The 15166-nt window shown below is 38.4% G+C and overlaps 1 protein-coding gene across 21 annotated transcripts in view; it reads left to right on the top strand.

The window, feature by feature from the left end:
* LOC309614571 (uncharacterized protein) overlaps positions 1-15166 on the top strand; it is a gene marked incomplete at its 5' end in the record, with an annotated part of 295377 nt that overhangs the window by 42253 nt on the left and 237958 nt on the right. Inside the window, one exon of one of the 21 annotated variants that reach the window (XR_014236280.1) lies at positions 3542-14948. The exons of 19 other annotated variants lie outside the window; for them this stretch is intronic. One more of the 21 variants, XR_014236281.1, reaches the window with a different exon arrangement.

Below are 15166 nucleotides of genomic sequence, written 5' to 3'. Positions count from 1 at the left end.
CTCCTCTCTCTCCAGTTCCAGCTTTGCTGCTCACTGCATTATGAGGATGCAGACACATAACTAAAATAATGTACACTATATCACTGTTTCCCAAGCTTCAGACATTTACGCATCAGATTCACAATTTTGCCAAAGTTATATGTCACCCAAGCACCCACTCTGCACTCTCTATGAACCTGATTATCTCATAGCACTAGCTAATATCTGTGCAATCACTGGTTTGATGCTTTAGTCATATTTTCTAATAGAAGTTAAGATATACTGTATACACAATCATTAAATTGGATGTGTATATGTGATTACTAAAATCACTCTGCTTATTACCATATATTTACATGATCCCACTTTAAATACAGAGGAATAGCTAAAACAGCGCCGCTTCAGGATCAAAAGTCTATGCCTAGATGATCATTAGAGATGAATACTTGAAAACTTCTAAGATTTCAATATTTCTTTATACTTTAATAGTTCGTTGTTATTGATTTTAGTATCAAAGAAGAAAAAAATATCAGAAACCAGATAGTATCTACATATAATCTATTTACCATCTATCAGCTCTCTATATATCAATCTACTTCTGAATCCAATGTCTTTTCTGCCTCTGGCTATTTTCTTAGAACTCAAGGCATATCTTGCCTCTCCCCTGCTTAAAAACGTTAATAATGTCTCAGAATATGCAGAACTCTATGTGAACATGTTAGCAGTCTTCAAGGCCTTTCAAAGTTTGGTCTTTTGAATATAAACCAATTTTTCACGCTCATATTTGTTAAACCCCTTAAGGGAAAGGTTAGCTCAGGGTTCCCCAAATACCCTGTCCTGCTGGCCTTTGCCTTTGTTCATGACATTCTCGGCCTGCTTCACCATGTGAAATCCCATTTATCCTCCAAGGAGTGCCATTGTGGGCTGGTAGGTGGATCTGCGTTAAGCACTCTATTGTTTATGCGCTTTTGCTCATTGTTTCTTTTTTATTTTCATACAGTTTTTATTCAGGCAAATAACTTGTGATTCAAAGGGTATTATTTAATATACAGGGGATGGTTGGGATGTTGAAAAATTAGTTTGTCTCTTGGTTCTATCACTTTATAGCATTGTAGCCTTCAACATGTCATGTATCCTCTCAGAAATATACCTTCCTAATTTATAAAATGAGGAAAGTATTAAATTAGGTTTTACTTCTTCTATCAGGTCTTCCCTCACCCCCTTGGATTGAAGTACTTGGCTATGATGTGGTCTCACAGCAACTGAAGTGAACTCTGTATACTCTAGTGATACTACCTGCTTTCTTGCTTGTTTCACTTACTAGATTGTAAGTTCCTTGAAGGCAAAGAAATATATCATGTTTGTCATTGTTCCTCTGGTGACTAGCAGTGTATATAGTCCTTAAAAATATGTGTCGGTTGAATGAATGGATGAATGAATGAATCGGATTGTCTATTAAAAAGAGCTGAGATGATAAAACAAAATGAGACAATGTATGTATAGACTGCTGTTAAAGGCATCTACTAGATATTAGTTAAGAAAGCACTTTTGAAATATAAAAATATGTGGTAACTGTGAGATGGGGTAGTGGAAAGAAATAGAAACCAAGAATAAAAGCCTTCCCCAAAAGTTAACATTGAATTATTAGTTTGTTATTAAATTATAATAACCTCAAGTCCCAATGACTCATGGGGAGGATCATATAGTATAAAAAGTTGCATTTGAAAAAAGAAAGCAGTCTTCAAGTATTCCTCAGCATGAAGAAAAATGGTATATCTAATTAGTAGATCTGGAACCACTCATTTAGTGCCAAACCATGAGTAGAAAGGATAACAGAGCATAGTCTGACTGAAGTAGCATCTTCTTTCTGGGGGAAAAAAAATGGCTTATTGGTCTCTACTTTGCTCTCTATTCTCTATACATATGCATCAGTAAACAGATACACATTCACTTATCCATTATCATTTACTGAGCATGATTGACAGTAAAATTAAGAAAACAGCAGTATCTGTGTATGTGTGTGCCTCTGTGTGTGCGTGCATGTGTGTGTACATTTTGCTCAGCACAAGTTTATCTTTTCTGTATTCAGAAAATATTCTAATTTTCTTCTGGGGATCACTGCAGTCCCTCTCCTATCTCAGTGGTTCTGGAGGGAATCCATATTTTGCTGAAAATTGGACCATGTAAATTAAGTTTAAGCCAATCAGTATATACTTCTTTCTTCTAGCTTCATAGATTGAAAGCGCAACCCAATTAAAATCAATGATAAGAAGTTTATTTTCCTGAGAATCCTGGATGTGAGCCTAGAAGTTACTGCAATTCATTTTATATCTATAAGGAGAGAGATCTGAAAAAATGTATATTATAGAGGGGAAGGGAAGATGAGAATTGGAGAGAAGAAAGTTTGGAATCTGATTTTGATTACACTGTAAGAAAATTTATAACCAGCTATACCTGAAGCCATTTACATGTGTAGAATTTTCAGTTAAATATATGTGTTTTTAAAGGCAATTTGAGACATTTTTAAATTTCTTACAACCAAAAGATACAAAGAAGGCTATGAGAATAGCCTTTATCCTAAAGAGCTTACAGATTAGAAGGGAATCTGATTTGTAAACATAATTGCAACTCATGAGGGTGTCATGTTAGAGAAATGTCTAAAATACATTTTTGGAAAAGAAGACATATATACATGTGACTTAGGGAGAGTCAAGGAAGATGACAAGAGAGAAAAAAATGTTCAGCCTGTCTTTGGAAGAATGGGTGGGCTGTTGAGTCAAGTAAGAGGGAAGAAATTCTTTCAAACAGAGGGACAAGTGTGCATGAAGATATAAAGGTGCCATGTGTACTTCAGTATGGCTGGATGGTGAACTGGCTTTGAAGTGGAGGTTGAAAAAATAGTTGGTGCCAGATCTTGAAAGCCTTGAGTGGCATGGTCAGTTGCCTAGACATTCCGAACGTGAGGAGGAACTCTTGAAGAATTTTGAAGACTGGAGTGACCAGATTGCCTCTGCCCTTCATAAAGTTCACTTTGAGAAAGATGGATTTGGAGACAGCAAGGAGAATTAGAACACCTTTGCATTAACCTAAGGAGAGACAATGTAAGTTTACAGTAAGATTATAGTAGTGAAAGTAGGAGGAAACTATAAGGATCATGGGCATTTCATGAATTTTAACTTGCTGTTCTAATGTCATTCATCTATTTTGTATTTGCTAAATACTCTTAGGATGTAGTAATGTGTATGGCTAAGATTTGGAGCCAGAATTTAGGTTTGTATGAAGTTCTGTCACATACTAGCTGAGTGGTCTTTGACAATTACTTCAACTTTCTGTACCACTGCTCCTCATCTGAAAAATGGGGATGATCTTGATATCCACATCATGGTGTTGCCATGATAAATAAATACATACAAGTGAAGGGCTTAGAACAATGCCTAGCACATGGAAAGCATTCAACAAATGTAAGACAAGATTATTTTACTCTGCCTTCACTATTACTATATCCATTTATTAATACATCAGGTAGGTATCATTAATCATTACCACTCTTTGATTTTTACAGATGGAGAAACTGAGGCTCAGAGAAGTCATGTGATCAGCCACATACACAAATGTATTTAGTAGCAGAGCTAGGATGTGAATCAGCCATTTGTTTGCCTCTAAAGCCAGTATTTCAACCTTTGATATATTATCTTCCCTCTGTCTTCAGTAATGATTTCCCTGTGACTCCAGAAGAATTTCCTGTACTTCACTTAGAATGACTGCATCCTTCATAAAGCCACTCTCTGGCAGCCCAGATTTTCTCATCATTTTGCCATGCTTCTGTTGGAGACCTAGAATGGGGTGCTTAATAGCTAAAATTCTGAGTCAGATTTTCAGTTTATCTATAAGCAGGTGGTTACAAAGACTTTTCACTAAGAACCAGAGGTATTAAAAGTTGCCCAAGTGCTGGGGATTTATGATTAAGGGTTGTATCTTGGTAGAGCTGGTGGTTTTATTGTTGCTTTTTTTGTTGATGATGGTGAGGCTTTGGTTATTAATCGATTTTTAATTGCTCCTTTCTCTACTTGACCAAATTATAAAGTAAAAACTGGTGCTGGGAGCTGGGGTTAGGGAGGTAGTTACGGCAAAATCAGAGGGACCAAACCCAATTGGTGAGTCTGTACTTTGTCCTACTTACTCTGGAATGTTACCTGAAGTTCAAGGCACTGTTGAGGATAGCAATTCTGAGAAGGGAATGGTGGTGAAGGCTCTGGGCTACTGGAGGGCACGTATATTCCCATCAGAGTTTCAGTTCATTCATATCAAATCATAAAAGGTTAAGGTTTATATCTTCCCACATGCCCTCATATAGGACTTTGGCCAATTTAGGTCCCTAATAAATACTTGTTGAATAAAATAATAAAGAATAAGCAAAGACAGTGGTTACAGAGTTTCTGTTTGAGGTGATAAAAGAGTTTTAGAAACAGATACTGATGATGGTTACACACAAGTGTGAAGGAAATTGATGACACTGAACTGTACACTTGAAAATGTTAAAATGGCAACACATATATACACACACACATATATACAGTTATTTTTGCAACAATAAAATAAAAAATAAGCACAGAGCAAGCAAATGAATGACTGAATACATGCAAGGCTAAGTGGGTTGGGGGAACTGACGAGCACACTCACAAATGAACAAGTGAACAAATGACTGAATTTTCCCATGTGTTTTCAAGGATTAAGTAGTTTCCATAGAATGCCAAGTGCAAGTACTGGTCTCACACAGCATGGGACTCTGGCATGCTAAAAGGAAAAGAATAAACTACATTGTTTTATTTAGAGGAACAGCTGTTGATCATGAGCTGTAAATTTTTTCCTAATGTAATGGCCATTGAGAGGAAGCCCTAATACGTCACAGAATTGAGTGATGCCAGAAATGGCTGTAACCCTCTTCGGGCCCCACGTGGTCCGTGCGCCGAAACAACGTCGCCCATGTGTTCAGAGGGGCAGCCAGTGCGCGCTCTTACTGGAAACTGCGGCAGGCTAGACCATAGGGACTGAAAAAAGAGAAGCCTCCTTAAATAACCTTTTATCTTAAGAAAAAGGTTCTGTCCAATAAAGACACAAAAGGCAAGGCCATAAACTGAAAAGATTACAAGAAATTACAACTTGCTCTCATAACGAAAAAAGAAAAAGTCAATTTAGATTCATGCTGTGTTCTCAATTCACTGTCTTGAGATTACGCTAAACGATAAGCTCTTGGGGAGAAGGTTTGGTATTTTACATTTGTCGTAAATACTCAGGTCTCCAGCAACAGCTGAGGGGTGCTCAGGCTTCCGTGGAAGACTGTTGGGAGGAAAGGGCTAGTGATTCTCCTTGGCATTGTATGACCCTTGTACCCTGAATGGGGATCTAACCTGCAACATTTTCATTAGAGACTTTTCCTTAATTATGAAGATTGTGAGAGGCAGTAGGATATAGTGGAACGAACATGGAATTTGCAGTTATATGAATTCAACTGAAGGCCACGGCAGTTTTGTGTTGTCAGATGTCTGAGGTTTTGAAGCCTCAGTTTTTGGGGTTTTTTTTAACATCTTTATTGGAGTATAATTGCTTTACAATGGTGTGTTAGTTTCTGCTTTATAACAAAGTGAATCAGCTAAGCCTCAGTTTTGTTTGAAAACACAATCCCTACCTTTTAGAGAGAGTGTGCAGTAACCACTGAATATAATTCGTAGTGCATAGTAGACATAATAAATATCCTTTGGTGTTAATTTAAGAATAACATTGGTCTAGAATTTAAAAAACTAAGTTTTAGTGATGATTTTTTCATTGATTTCCACGAGGCACTGAGAAGTTCACTTCATCTCTCTAGGCCTTCCTCTTCGTTTACATGAATGGATGGGACCTGATGAGTTTTAGAATCCTCTTTAGCTCTGACATTTTGAAAAATCTAGAGAATGAACTTATGGATACCGGGGGGAAGGGTGGGGGGATGGATAGATTGGGAATTTGGGATTGACATGTATACACTGCTATATTTAAAATAGATAACCCACAAGGACCTACTGTATAGCTCAAGGAATGCTGCTCAATATTCTGTAATAACCTAAATGGGAAAAGAATTTGAAAAAGAATAGATTCATGTATATGTATCACTGAATCACTTTGCTGTACACCTGAAACTAACACAACATTGTTAATCAACTATGCTCTAATATAAAATAAAAAGTTAAAAAATATTAAAAATAAAGAAATCCATCTTTAGTCAAAGTCAAGGATTCAGAGTGGCCTTTCAGTTTCCTGGATTTGGTGGTTGACTAGGGTCTTACTGCATCAAGAAGGAAGAGGACCTTAATACTTTTACACAGAGACCAAAATCTCCTCAATATACACCGAAAGCCTGTTCCAGGGGAAGTAAATTTCTTCTGTATATTCTGTCCTTAAATCCAATCTATAAGCAATTTAAGGTTGACTGGAATGATGTCCTTCCTGGATGCCACTCATAGGACTCTTCCATTGGAATGGTGACTCTTACCGTCAGGCCAGGGCTGGGAATCATCAGTAATCAAAGAGAGAAGCCATGATATCCCACAGGCCCTGAGTGTGTGGAGAAAATAGTAAGGCAACCACCTCATTATCCCCATAGCCTGACAAATATCTGAGTCATCTTGACTCCATCTCTTTTATTCCAATCCACTTAATTCAATCATTCCACAAATCCTGTTGGATTTAACTTCTTGATGTCATTGGAATCTATCCCATTCTCTCAAATCCCCATTACCTAAATCCAAATCTTGGACTACTTCAGCAGGTTCTAACTGGACTTGCAGCCTCTAATTTTAATCCTCTGCGAGCCATTTTTCAACCTGTTGCCCTCCAGTACAACCTTCAGTGGTCCCCATTACCCTTAAGGCATAGTTCAAACTCCTTTACTGAAGGTGGTCATGAGGTTCCTTACTTGCAGGCCTTGCCTTCCTCTTGTGCCACGTCCCCAGCCGTTCATCCCTTCCCGTACTTAGCTCCACGCATCCCACACGACTGTCTGGTCCTCCACCCTGCCATAATTTGACTTAATTCCTGGTCTTCACATATCTGCTCTCCCCTGTATGGAATACGGTTCCTCCTCCTCTGTTTCTCTTCCTCAGCTTCCAATTTCTGCCACAATAATTCCCCCTGATTTTTCTGATCTCAGTTGAGGTATTGCAACTTCCAAGAACTCATTTCTTTCCCCACGTCCTCCCCATCTCCTCCTCCAGGCTCGATTACAAGATCCTAATATCCTTATATCAGCTCCATAGTCAGTCCCCCTTTCCTTGTACTTTATTGTCATTGTTTAATCGCCTGTCTCTATTTCCTAAATTGTAAACCCAGTGAAAGCAGGGATTCTGATGGTCTTATCCAGTGTGGAGTTCCCTAGGTATAGAACATAATAATTAAAGCACATAAGTAGATTTGCATGCATAAATGAGTAATCAATAGGACTGAGCCTTGTATATAGTGCTTACTATTTCTTTGACCTTGGGAAAAATCACTGAAAATTGTGGACCCTTACTATTCTCAACAGAAAAATGAATACGAATTCTCTGGCTCCTTTGATCCTTGATTAAGAGGATTTTGTGAGAACAGGTATGAGAAATATGAAAAGCAACATGTGATAGAGACAAGCTGGGATTGATTGTTATTTATTATTTGCTTTCTTATAGGAGACATATCAGCTTTTGTACCAGGAGAAATAGGAGTGTAGGCCCTCTAAATTCTTTGCAGCCTAGTTCGAGGGAAATGGCTAGCTTGCTAACTGCTAACAAAGCAATTTCCCTGAATTTGACTTTGACTTCTGTCAGTCCTATTAGACTGTACCTTCTGAGAAGAGGCATTTATTTTTGAAAACAAGTCGTACTTTGTGTTCTGTTACTACTTAACTCAGCAGTACCACCTGCTCTGCCTTTATGCCCAGTTTGAGTCAGGAGGAAAAGGATTCTTTCTGTTGTGCATCCTGAAGTAGACAGGATCCAAGACAGGTCAAGAAGTTGGAGGATACCTGTGGACAGTTGATTGAGGGATTTTTGTCCCAGGTCCCATTTTGACAAGTCAATATAAGGTTGAGAGTTGGCCTGGAGCCAAGAATGAGTCACGCTTTCAGACTCTGAACTCTGTGCTGCCCTGATTGGCGTGGCATTTGCCATCCTAGGGAAACAGGCTGAGGAAATGATGACATTGGCTGTTTGGTGGATCCTCCAGATTCCAGAGAAAAAGCAACACGCCTCATATCACAACTGTTACAACTGTTGGGACTGGGTAGATATGTCAGATTTGGCACATCTGTCCCTGGGTATTGATGTGTTGATCACAAATGTACGTCTGTAATCTTTAGGGGTTGTGTGTGTGTGTTTGAGAGAGAGAGAGGGAGACTTTGAGTTTGTCCAGGCTGTGTGTACCAAGTTTGTGTGTGTGTCCAGTGGATGATGCAGAAGGAAAGGAGTAGAGAGTAAGAGAGAATACATGCATGAAAATATAAACCAACAAGGCAGGGTGCTCTCCAAATATTCCTAAACCAGACTCTGGTTAAAGCACTGTTCTTTAGTTGCCAAAAAAGGATTTATTTCTTGGAAACTAGTAATGCAATAAAAGCCGACCCTCAATTTCCTATAATAACAACAAGCTTCAAGTTTGGCATCCGTATCACCAGGGACAAATTGTGCCAGGCAACCAAAGGAGTCAGAACCAGCACCCACAAGAGGCTGTTCTCAATTCAGCAAAAGATGTTCTTCTAAAGTGACTGAGGTCTTAGCTCCCGGGTTCCATCCTGCCCACCCACTGAGCTGCCTTTCATTCTCCTACCAGCTCCTTCCACGCTCCCTCTCTCTTTCTCCTGGGGCCAGGGAGAAGGTGACTTGTCCCTACAGACTCCCAGGGACATCAACTCCTCTACCAGGCCAATTTTCATGTTTATTGAGGATACGCCTTAAGCTGAAAATGAGCCACACCTTTCTGGTATGGACTGAGGCTTCCTGATCATGCTCACATTACTAATGATTAAGATAATGGGAGAATGGAGTGGGAGACATCTGAATGGTACAGATCTCCTCCTGTCTTCGGAATAACTTAAGCTTCCTCCAAGAGAGAAGTGTTTTATGATCAATTTAGAAACTGTTTCTTTTCCCCCTAAAGAAACTAAAGTTTAGGACTTCCCTGGTGGCACAGTTGTTAAGAATCCGCCTGCCAAAGCAAGGGACATGGGTTCGATCCCTGGTCCAGGAAGATCCCACATGCTGCGGAGCAGCTAAGCCCGTGAGCCGCAACAGCTGAAGCCTGTGCGCCGAGAGCCCATGCTCCGCAACAAGAGAAGCCACTGCAGTGAGAAGCCCGTGCACCGCAACGAAGAGTAGCCCCTGCTCGTTGCAACTAGAGAAAGCCTGCACACAGCAACGAAGACCCAACACAGCCAAAAATACATAAATAAATTTATTAATTAAAAAAAAACAGCATCGCTCGCAGCCAATACCAAATGAGGGATGCATGGGGGTGAGACTCTAGGTCCATCCACCTCACTACAAATAACTCAATTTTGTTTCTTTTTATGGCTGAGTAATATTCCATTGTATATATGTGCCCCATCTTCTTTATCCATTCATCTGTCGATGGACACTTAGGTTGCTTCCATGTCCTGGCTATTGTAAATAGTGCTGCAATGAACATTGTGGTACATGACTCTTTTGGAATTATGGTTTTCTCTGGGTATATGCCCAGTAATGGAATTGCTGGGTCCTATGGTAGTTCTATTTTTAGTTTTTTAAGGACCCTCCATACTGTTCTCCATAGTGGCTGTATCAATTTACATTCCCACCAAGGGTGCAGGAGGGTTCCCTTTTCACCACACCCTCTCCAGCATTTATTGTTTCTAGCTTTTTTGATGATGGCCATACTGACTGTTGTGAAGTGATACCTCACTGTAGTTTTGATTTGCATTTCTCTAATGATTAGTAATGTTGAGCATCCTTTCATGTGTTTGTTGGCAATCTGTATATCTTCTTTGGAGAAATGTCTATTTAGGTCTTCTGCCCGTTTTTGGATTAGGTTTTTTGTTTTTTTGATATTGAGCTGCATGAGCTGCTTGTAAATTTTGGAGATTAATCCTTTGTCAGTTGCTTCATTTGCAAATATTTTCTTCCATTCTGAGGTTTGTCTTTTTGTCTTGTTTATGGTTTCCTTTGCTGTGCAAAAGCTTTTAAGTTTCATTAGGTCCCATTTGTTTACTTTTGTTTTTAATTCCATTTCTCTAGGAGGTGGGTCAAAAAGGATCTTGCTGTGAATTATGTCACAGAGTTCTACCTGTGTTTTCCTCTGAGAGTTTTCTAGTGTCTGGCCTTATATTTAGGTCTTTAATCCATTTTGAGTTTATTTTTGTGTATGGTGTTAAGGAATGTTCTAATTTCATTCTTTTACATGTAGCTGTCCAGTTTTCCCAGGACCGCTTATTGAAGAGGCTGTCTTTTCTCCACTATATATTCTTGCCTCCTTTATCAAAACTAAGGTGACCATAGGTGCGTGGGTTCTTCTTTGGGCTTTCTATCCTGTTCCATTGATCTATATTTCTGTTTTTGTGCCAGTACCATACTGTCTTGATTACTGTAGCTTTGTAGTATAGTCTGAAGTCAGGGAGCCTGATTCCTCCAGCTCCGTTTTTCTTTCTCAAGATTGCTTTGGCGATTCGGGGTCTTTTGTGTTTCCATACAAATTGTGAAAATTTTTGTCCTAGTTCTGTGAAAAATGACTTTGGTAGTTTCATAGGGATTGCACTGAATCTTTAGATTGCTTTGGGCAGTATAGTCATTTTCACAATGTTGATTCTTCCAATCCAAGAACATGGTATGTCTCTCCATCTGTTTGTATCATCTTTAATTTCTTTCATTAGTGTCCTATAATTTTCTGCATACAGGTCTTTTGTCTCCTTAGGTAGGTTTATTCCTAGGTATTTTATTCTTTTTGTTGCAATGGTAAATGGGGGTCTTTCCTTAATTTCTCTTTCAGATTTTTCATCACTAGTGTATAGGAATGCAAGAGATTTCTGTGCATTAATTTTGTATCCTGCTACTTTACCAGATTCATTGATTAGCTCTAGTAGTTTTCTGGTAGCATCTTTAGGATTCTCTGTGTATAGTATCATGTCATCTGAAACAGTGACAGTTTTACATCTTCTTTTCCGATTTGGATTCCTTTTATTTCTTTTTCTTCTCTGACTGCTGTGGCTAAAACTTCCAAACTATGTTGAATGATAGTGGTGAGAGTGGGCAACCTTGTCTTGTTACTGATCTTAGTGGAAATAGTTTCAATTTTTCACCATGGAGAAAGATGTTGACTGTGGGTTTGTCATATATGGCCTTTATTATGTTGAGGTAAGTTCCCTCTATGCCTACTTTCTGGAGGGTTTTTATCATAAATGGGTGTTGAATTTGTCAAAGGCTTTTTCTGCATCTATTGGGATGATCATATGATGCTTCTCCTTCAGTTTGTTAATATCATTTATTACACTGATTGATTTGCGTATATTGAAGGATCCTTGCATTCCTGGGATAAACCCCACTTGATCATGGTGTATGATCCTCTTAATGTGCTGTTGGATTCTGTTTGTTAGTATTTTGTTGAGGAGTTTTGCATCAATGTTCATCAGTGATATTGGCCTGTAGCTTTCTTTTTTGGTGACATCTTTGCCTGGTTTTGGTATCAGGGTTATGATGGCCTCATAGAATGAGTTTGGGAGTGTTCCTCCCTCTGCTATATTTTGCAAGAGTTTGAGAAGGATAGGTGTTAGTTCTTCTCTAAATGTTTGATAGAATTTACCTGTGAAGCCATCTGGTCCTGGGCTTTTGTTGGTTGGAAGATTTTTAATCACAGTTTCAATTTCGGTGCTTGTGATTGGTCCGATTATATCTTCTGTTTCTTCCTGGTTCAGTCTCGGAAGGTTCTGCTTTTCTAAGAATTTGTCCATTTCTTCCACATTGTCCATTTTATTGGCATATAGTTGCTTGTAGTCATCTCTCATGATCCTTTGTATTTCTGCAGTGTCAGTTGTTACTTCTCCATTTTCATTTCTAATTCTATTGATTTGAGTCTTCTCCTTTTTTTTCTTGATGAGTCTGGCTAATGGTTTATCAATTTTGTTTATCTTCTCATAGAACCAGCTTTTAGTTTTATTGATCTTTGCTATTGTTTCCTTCATTTTTTTTTCATTTATTTCTGACCTGATATTTTTTATTTCTTTCCTTCTGCTAACTTTGGGTTTTTTGGGGTCTTCTTTCTCTAATTGCTTTAGGTGTAAGGTTAGGTTGTTTATTTGAGATGTTTCTTGTTTTTTGAGGTAGGATTGTGTTGCTATAAACTTCCCTCTTAGAACTGCTTTTGCTGCATCCCAGAGGTTTTGGGTCATTGTGTTTTCATTGTCATTTGTTTCTCGGTTTTTTTTAATTTCCTCTTTGATTTCTTCAGTGATCTCTTGGTTATTTAGTAGTGTATTGTTTAGCCTCCATGTGTTTGTACCTTTTACAGATTTTTTCCTGTAACTGATATCTAGTCATAGTGATGTGCTTAGAAAAGATGCTTGATATGATTTCAGTTTTCTTAAATTTATCAAAGCTTGATTTGTGACCCAAGATATGATCTATCCTGGAGAATGTTCCATGAGCACTTGAGAAGAAAGTGTATTCTGTTGTTTTTGAATGGAATGTCCTATAAATATCAACTAAGTCCATGTTGTTTAATGTATCATTTAAAGCTTGTGTTTCCTTATTTATTTTCATTTTGGATGATCTGTCCATTGGTGAAAGTGGTGTGTTAAAGTCCTCTACTATTTTTCTGTTACTGTCGATTTACCCTTTTATGGCTGTTAGCATTTGCCTTATGTATTGAGGTGCTCCTCTGTTGGGTGCATAAATATTTACAAGTGTTATACCTTCTTCTTGGATTGATCCCTTGATCATTATGTAGTGTCCGTCTTTGTCTCTTGTAATAGTCTTTATTTTGAAGTCTATTTTGTCTGATATGAGAATTGCTACTCCAGCTTTCTTTTGATTTCCATTTGCATGGAATATCTTTTTCCATCCCCTCACTTCCAGTCTGTATGTGTCCCTAGGTCTGAAGTGGGACTCTTGTAGACAGCATATATACGGGTCTTGTTTTTGTATCCATTCAGCCAGTCTATGTCTTTTGGTTGGAGCATTTCATCTATTTAATTTAAGGTAGTTATTGATATGTATGTTCCTATTACCAGTTTCTTAATTGTTTTGGGTTTGTTATTGTAGGTCTTTTCCTTCTCTTGTGTTTCTTGCCTAGAGAAGCTCCTATAGCATTTGTTGTAAAGCTGGTTTGGTGATGCTGAATTCTCTTTGCTTTTGCTTATCTGTAAAGGTTTTAATTTCTCCCTCAAATCTGAATGAGATCCTTGCTGGGTAGAGTAATCTTTTCTGTAGGCTTTTCCCTTTCATCACTTTAAATATGTCCAGCCACACCCTTCTGGCTTGCACAGTTTCTGCTGAATGATCAGCTGTTAATCTTATGGGGATTCCAATATGTGTTAATTGTTGCACTTCCCTTGCTGCATTTAGTATTTTTTCTTTGTATTTAATTTTTGACAGTTTGATTAATATGTGTCTTGGCGTGTTTCTCCTTGGATTTATCCTGTATGGGACTCTCTGCACTTCCTGGACTTGATTGCCTATTTCCTTTCGCATATTAGGGAAGTTTTCAACTATAATCTCTTAAAATATTTTGTCAGTCCCTTTCTTTTTCTCTTCTTCTTCTGGGACCCCTATGATTCGAATGTTGGTGCGTTTAATGTTGTCCCAGAGGTCTCTGAGACTGTCCTCAATTCTTTTCACTCTTTTTTCTTTATTCTGCTCTGTAGTAGTTATTTCCATTATTTTATCTTCCAGGTCACTTATCCGTTCTTCTGCCTCAGTTATTCTGCTTTTGATTCCTTCTAGAGAATCTTTAATTTCATTTATTGTGTTGTTCATCATTGTTTGTTTGCTCTTTAGTTCTTCTAGGTCCTTGTTAAGCATTTCTTGTACTTTCTCCATTCTATTTCCAAGATTTTGGATCATCTTTACTATTATTACTCTGAATTCTTTTTTGGGTAGACTGCCTATTTCCTCTTCATTTGTTTGGTCTGGTAGGTTTTTACCTTGCTCCTTTGTCTGCTGCTTATTTCTCTGTCTTCTCATTTTGCTTAACTTACTGTGTTTGGGGTCTCCTTTTCACAGGCTGCCAGTCCGTAGTTCCCGTTGTTTTTGGTGTCTGCCCCCAGTGGTAAGGTTGGTTCAGTGGGTTGTGTAGGCTTCCTGGTGGAGGGAACTGGTGCCTGTGTTTTGGTGGATGAGGCTGGATCTTGTCTTTCTGGTGGGCAGGACCATGTCTGGTGGTGTGTCTTGGGGTGTCTGTGACCTTATTATGATTTTGCACAGCCTCTCTGCTAATGGGTGGGGTTGTTTTCCTGTCTTGCTAGTTGTTGGCATAGGGTGTCCAGTACTGTAGCTTGCTGGTCGTTGAGTGTAGCTGGGTCTTAGCGTTGAGATGGAGATCTCTTGGAGAGCTTTCGCTGTTAGATATCACATGGAGCCGGGAGGTCTGTGGTGGATCAATGTCCTGAACTCAGCTGTTCCACCTCAGAGGCTCCGGCCTGATACCCGGCCAGAGCACCAAGCCCCTGTCAGCCGCATGGCTCAGAAGAAAAGGGAGAAAAGAAGAAAGAAAGAAAAAATAAAATAAAATAAAATAAAATAAAGTTATTAAAGTAAAAAATTTAAAAATTTATAAAATATTAAAAAGTAATAAAAAAAAGAAAGAAAGAAGAGAACAACCAAACCAAAAAACAAATCCACCAATGATGACAAGTGCTAAAATGTATACTTCAAAAAAAAAAAATACAAGAAAAAAAAAAAAAAAAGGACTGACAGAACCCTAGGACAAATGGTAAAAACAAAGCTATACAGACAAAATCACACAAAGAAGCATACACACACACTCACAAAAACAGAAAAAGGAAGTGAGCAACCAAATTAATAAACAAATCTACCAATGATAATAAACTCTAAATACTAAACTAAGATAAACATAAAACCAGAAACAAAATTACATGCAGAAAGCAAAACCCAATTCTACAGTTTCTCCCAAAGTCCACCGCCTCAATTTTGGGATGATT

This window comes from Balaenoptera borealis (assembly GCF_965194805.1).
Source record: "Balaenoptera borealis genome assembly, chromosome: 17".
Taxonomy (NCBI): Eukaryota; Metazoa; Chordata; class Mammalia; order Artiodactyla; family Balaenopteridae; genus Balaenoptera; species Balaenoptera borealis.
Note: the sequence above shows the minus strand (reverse complement) of the source record. Positions and strands in the feature narration are given on the sequence as shown.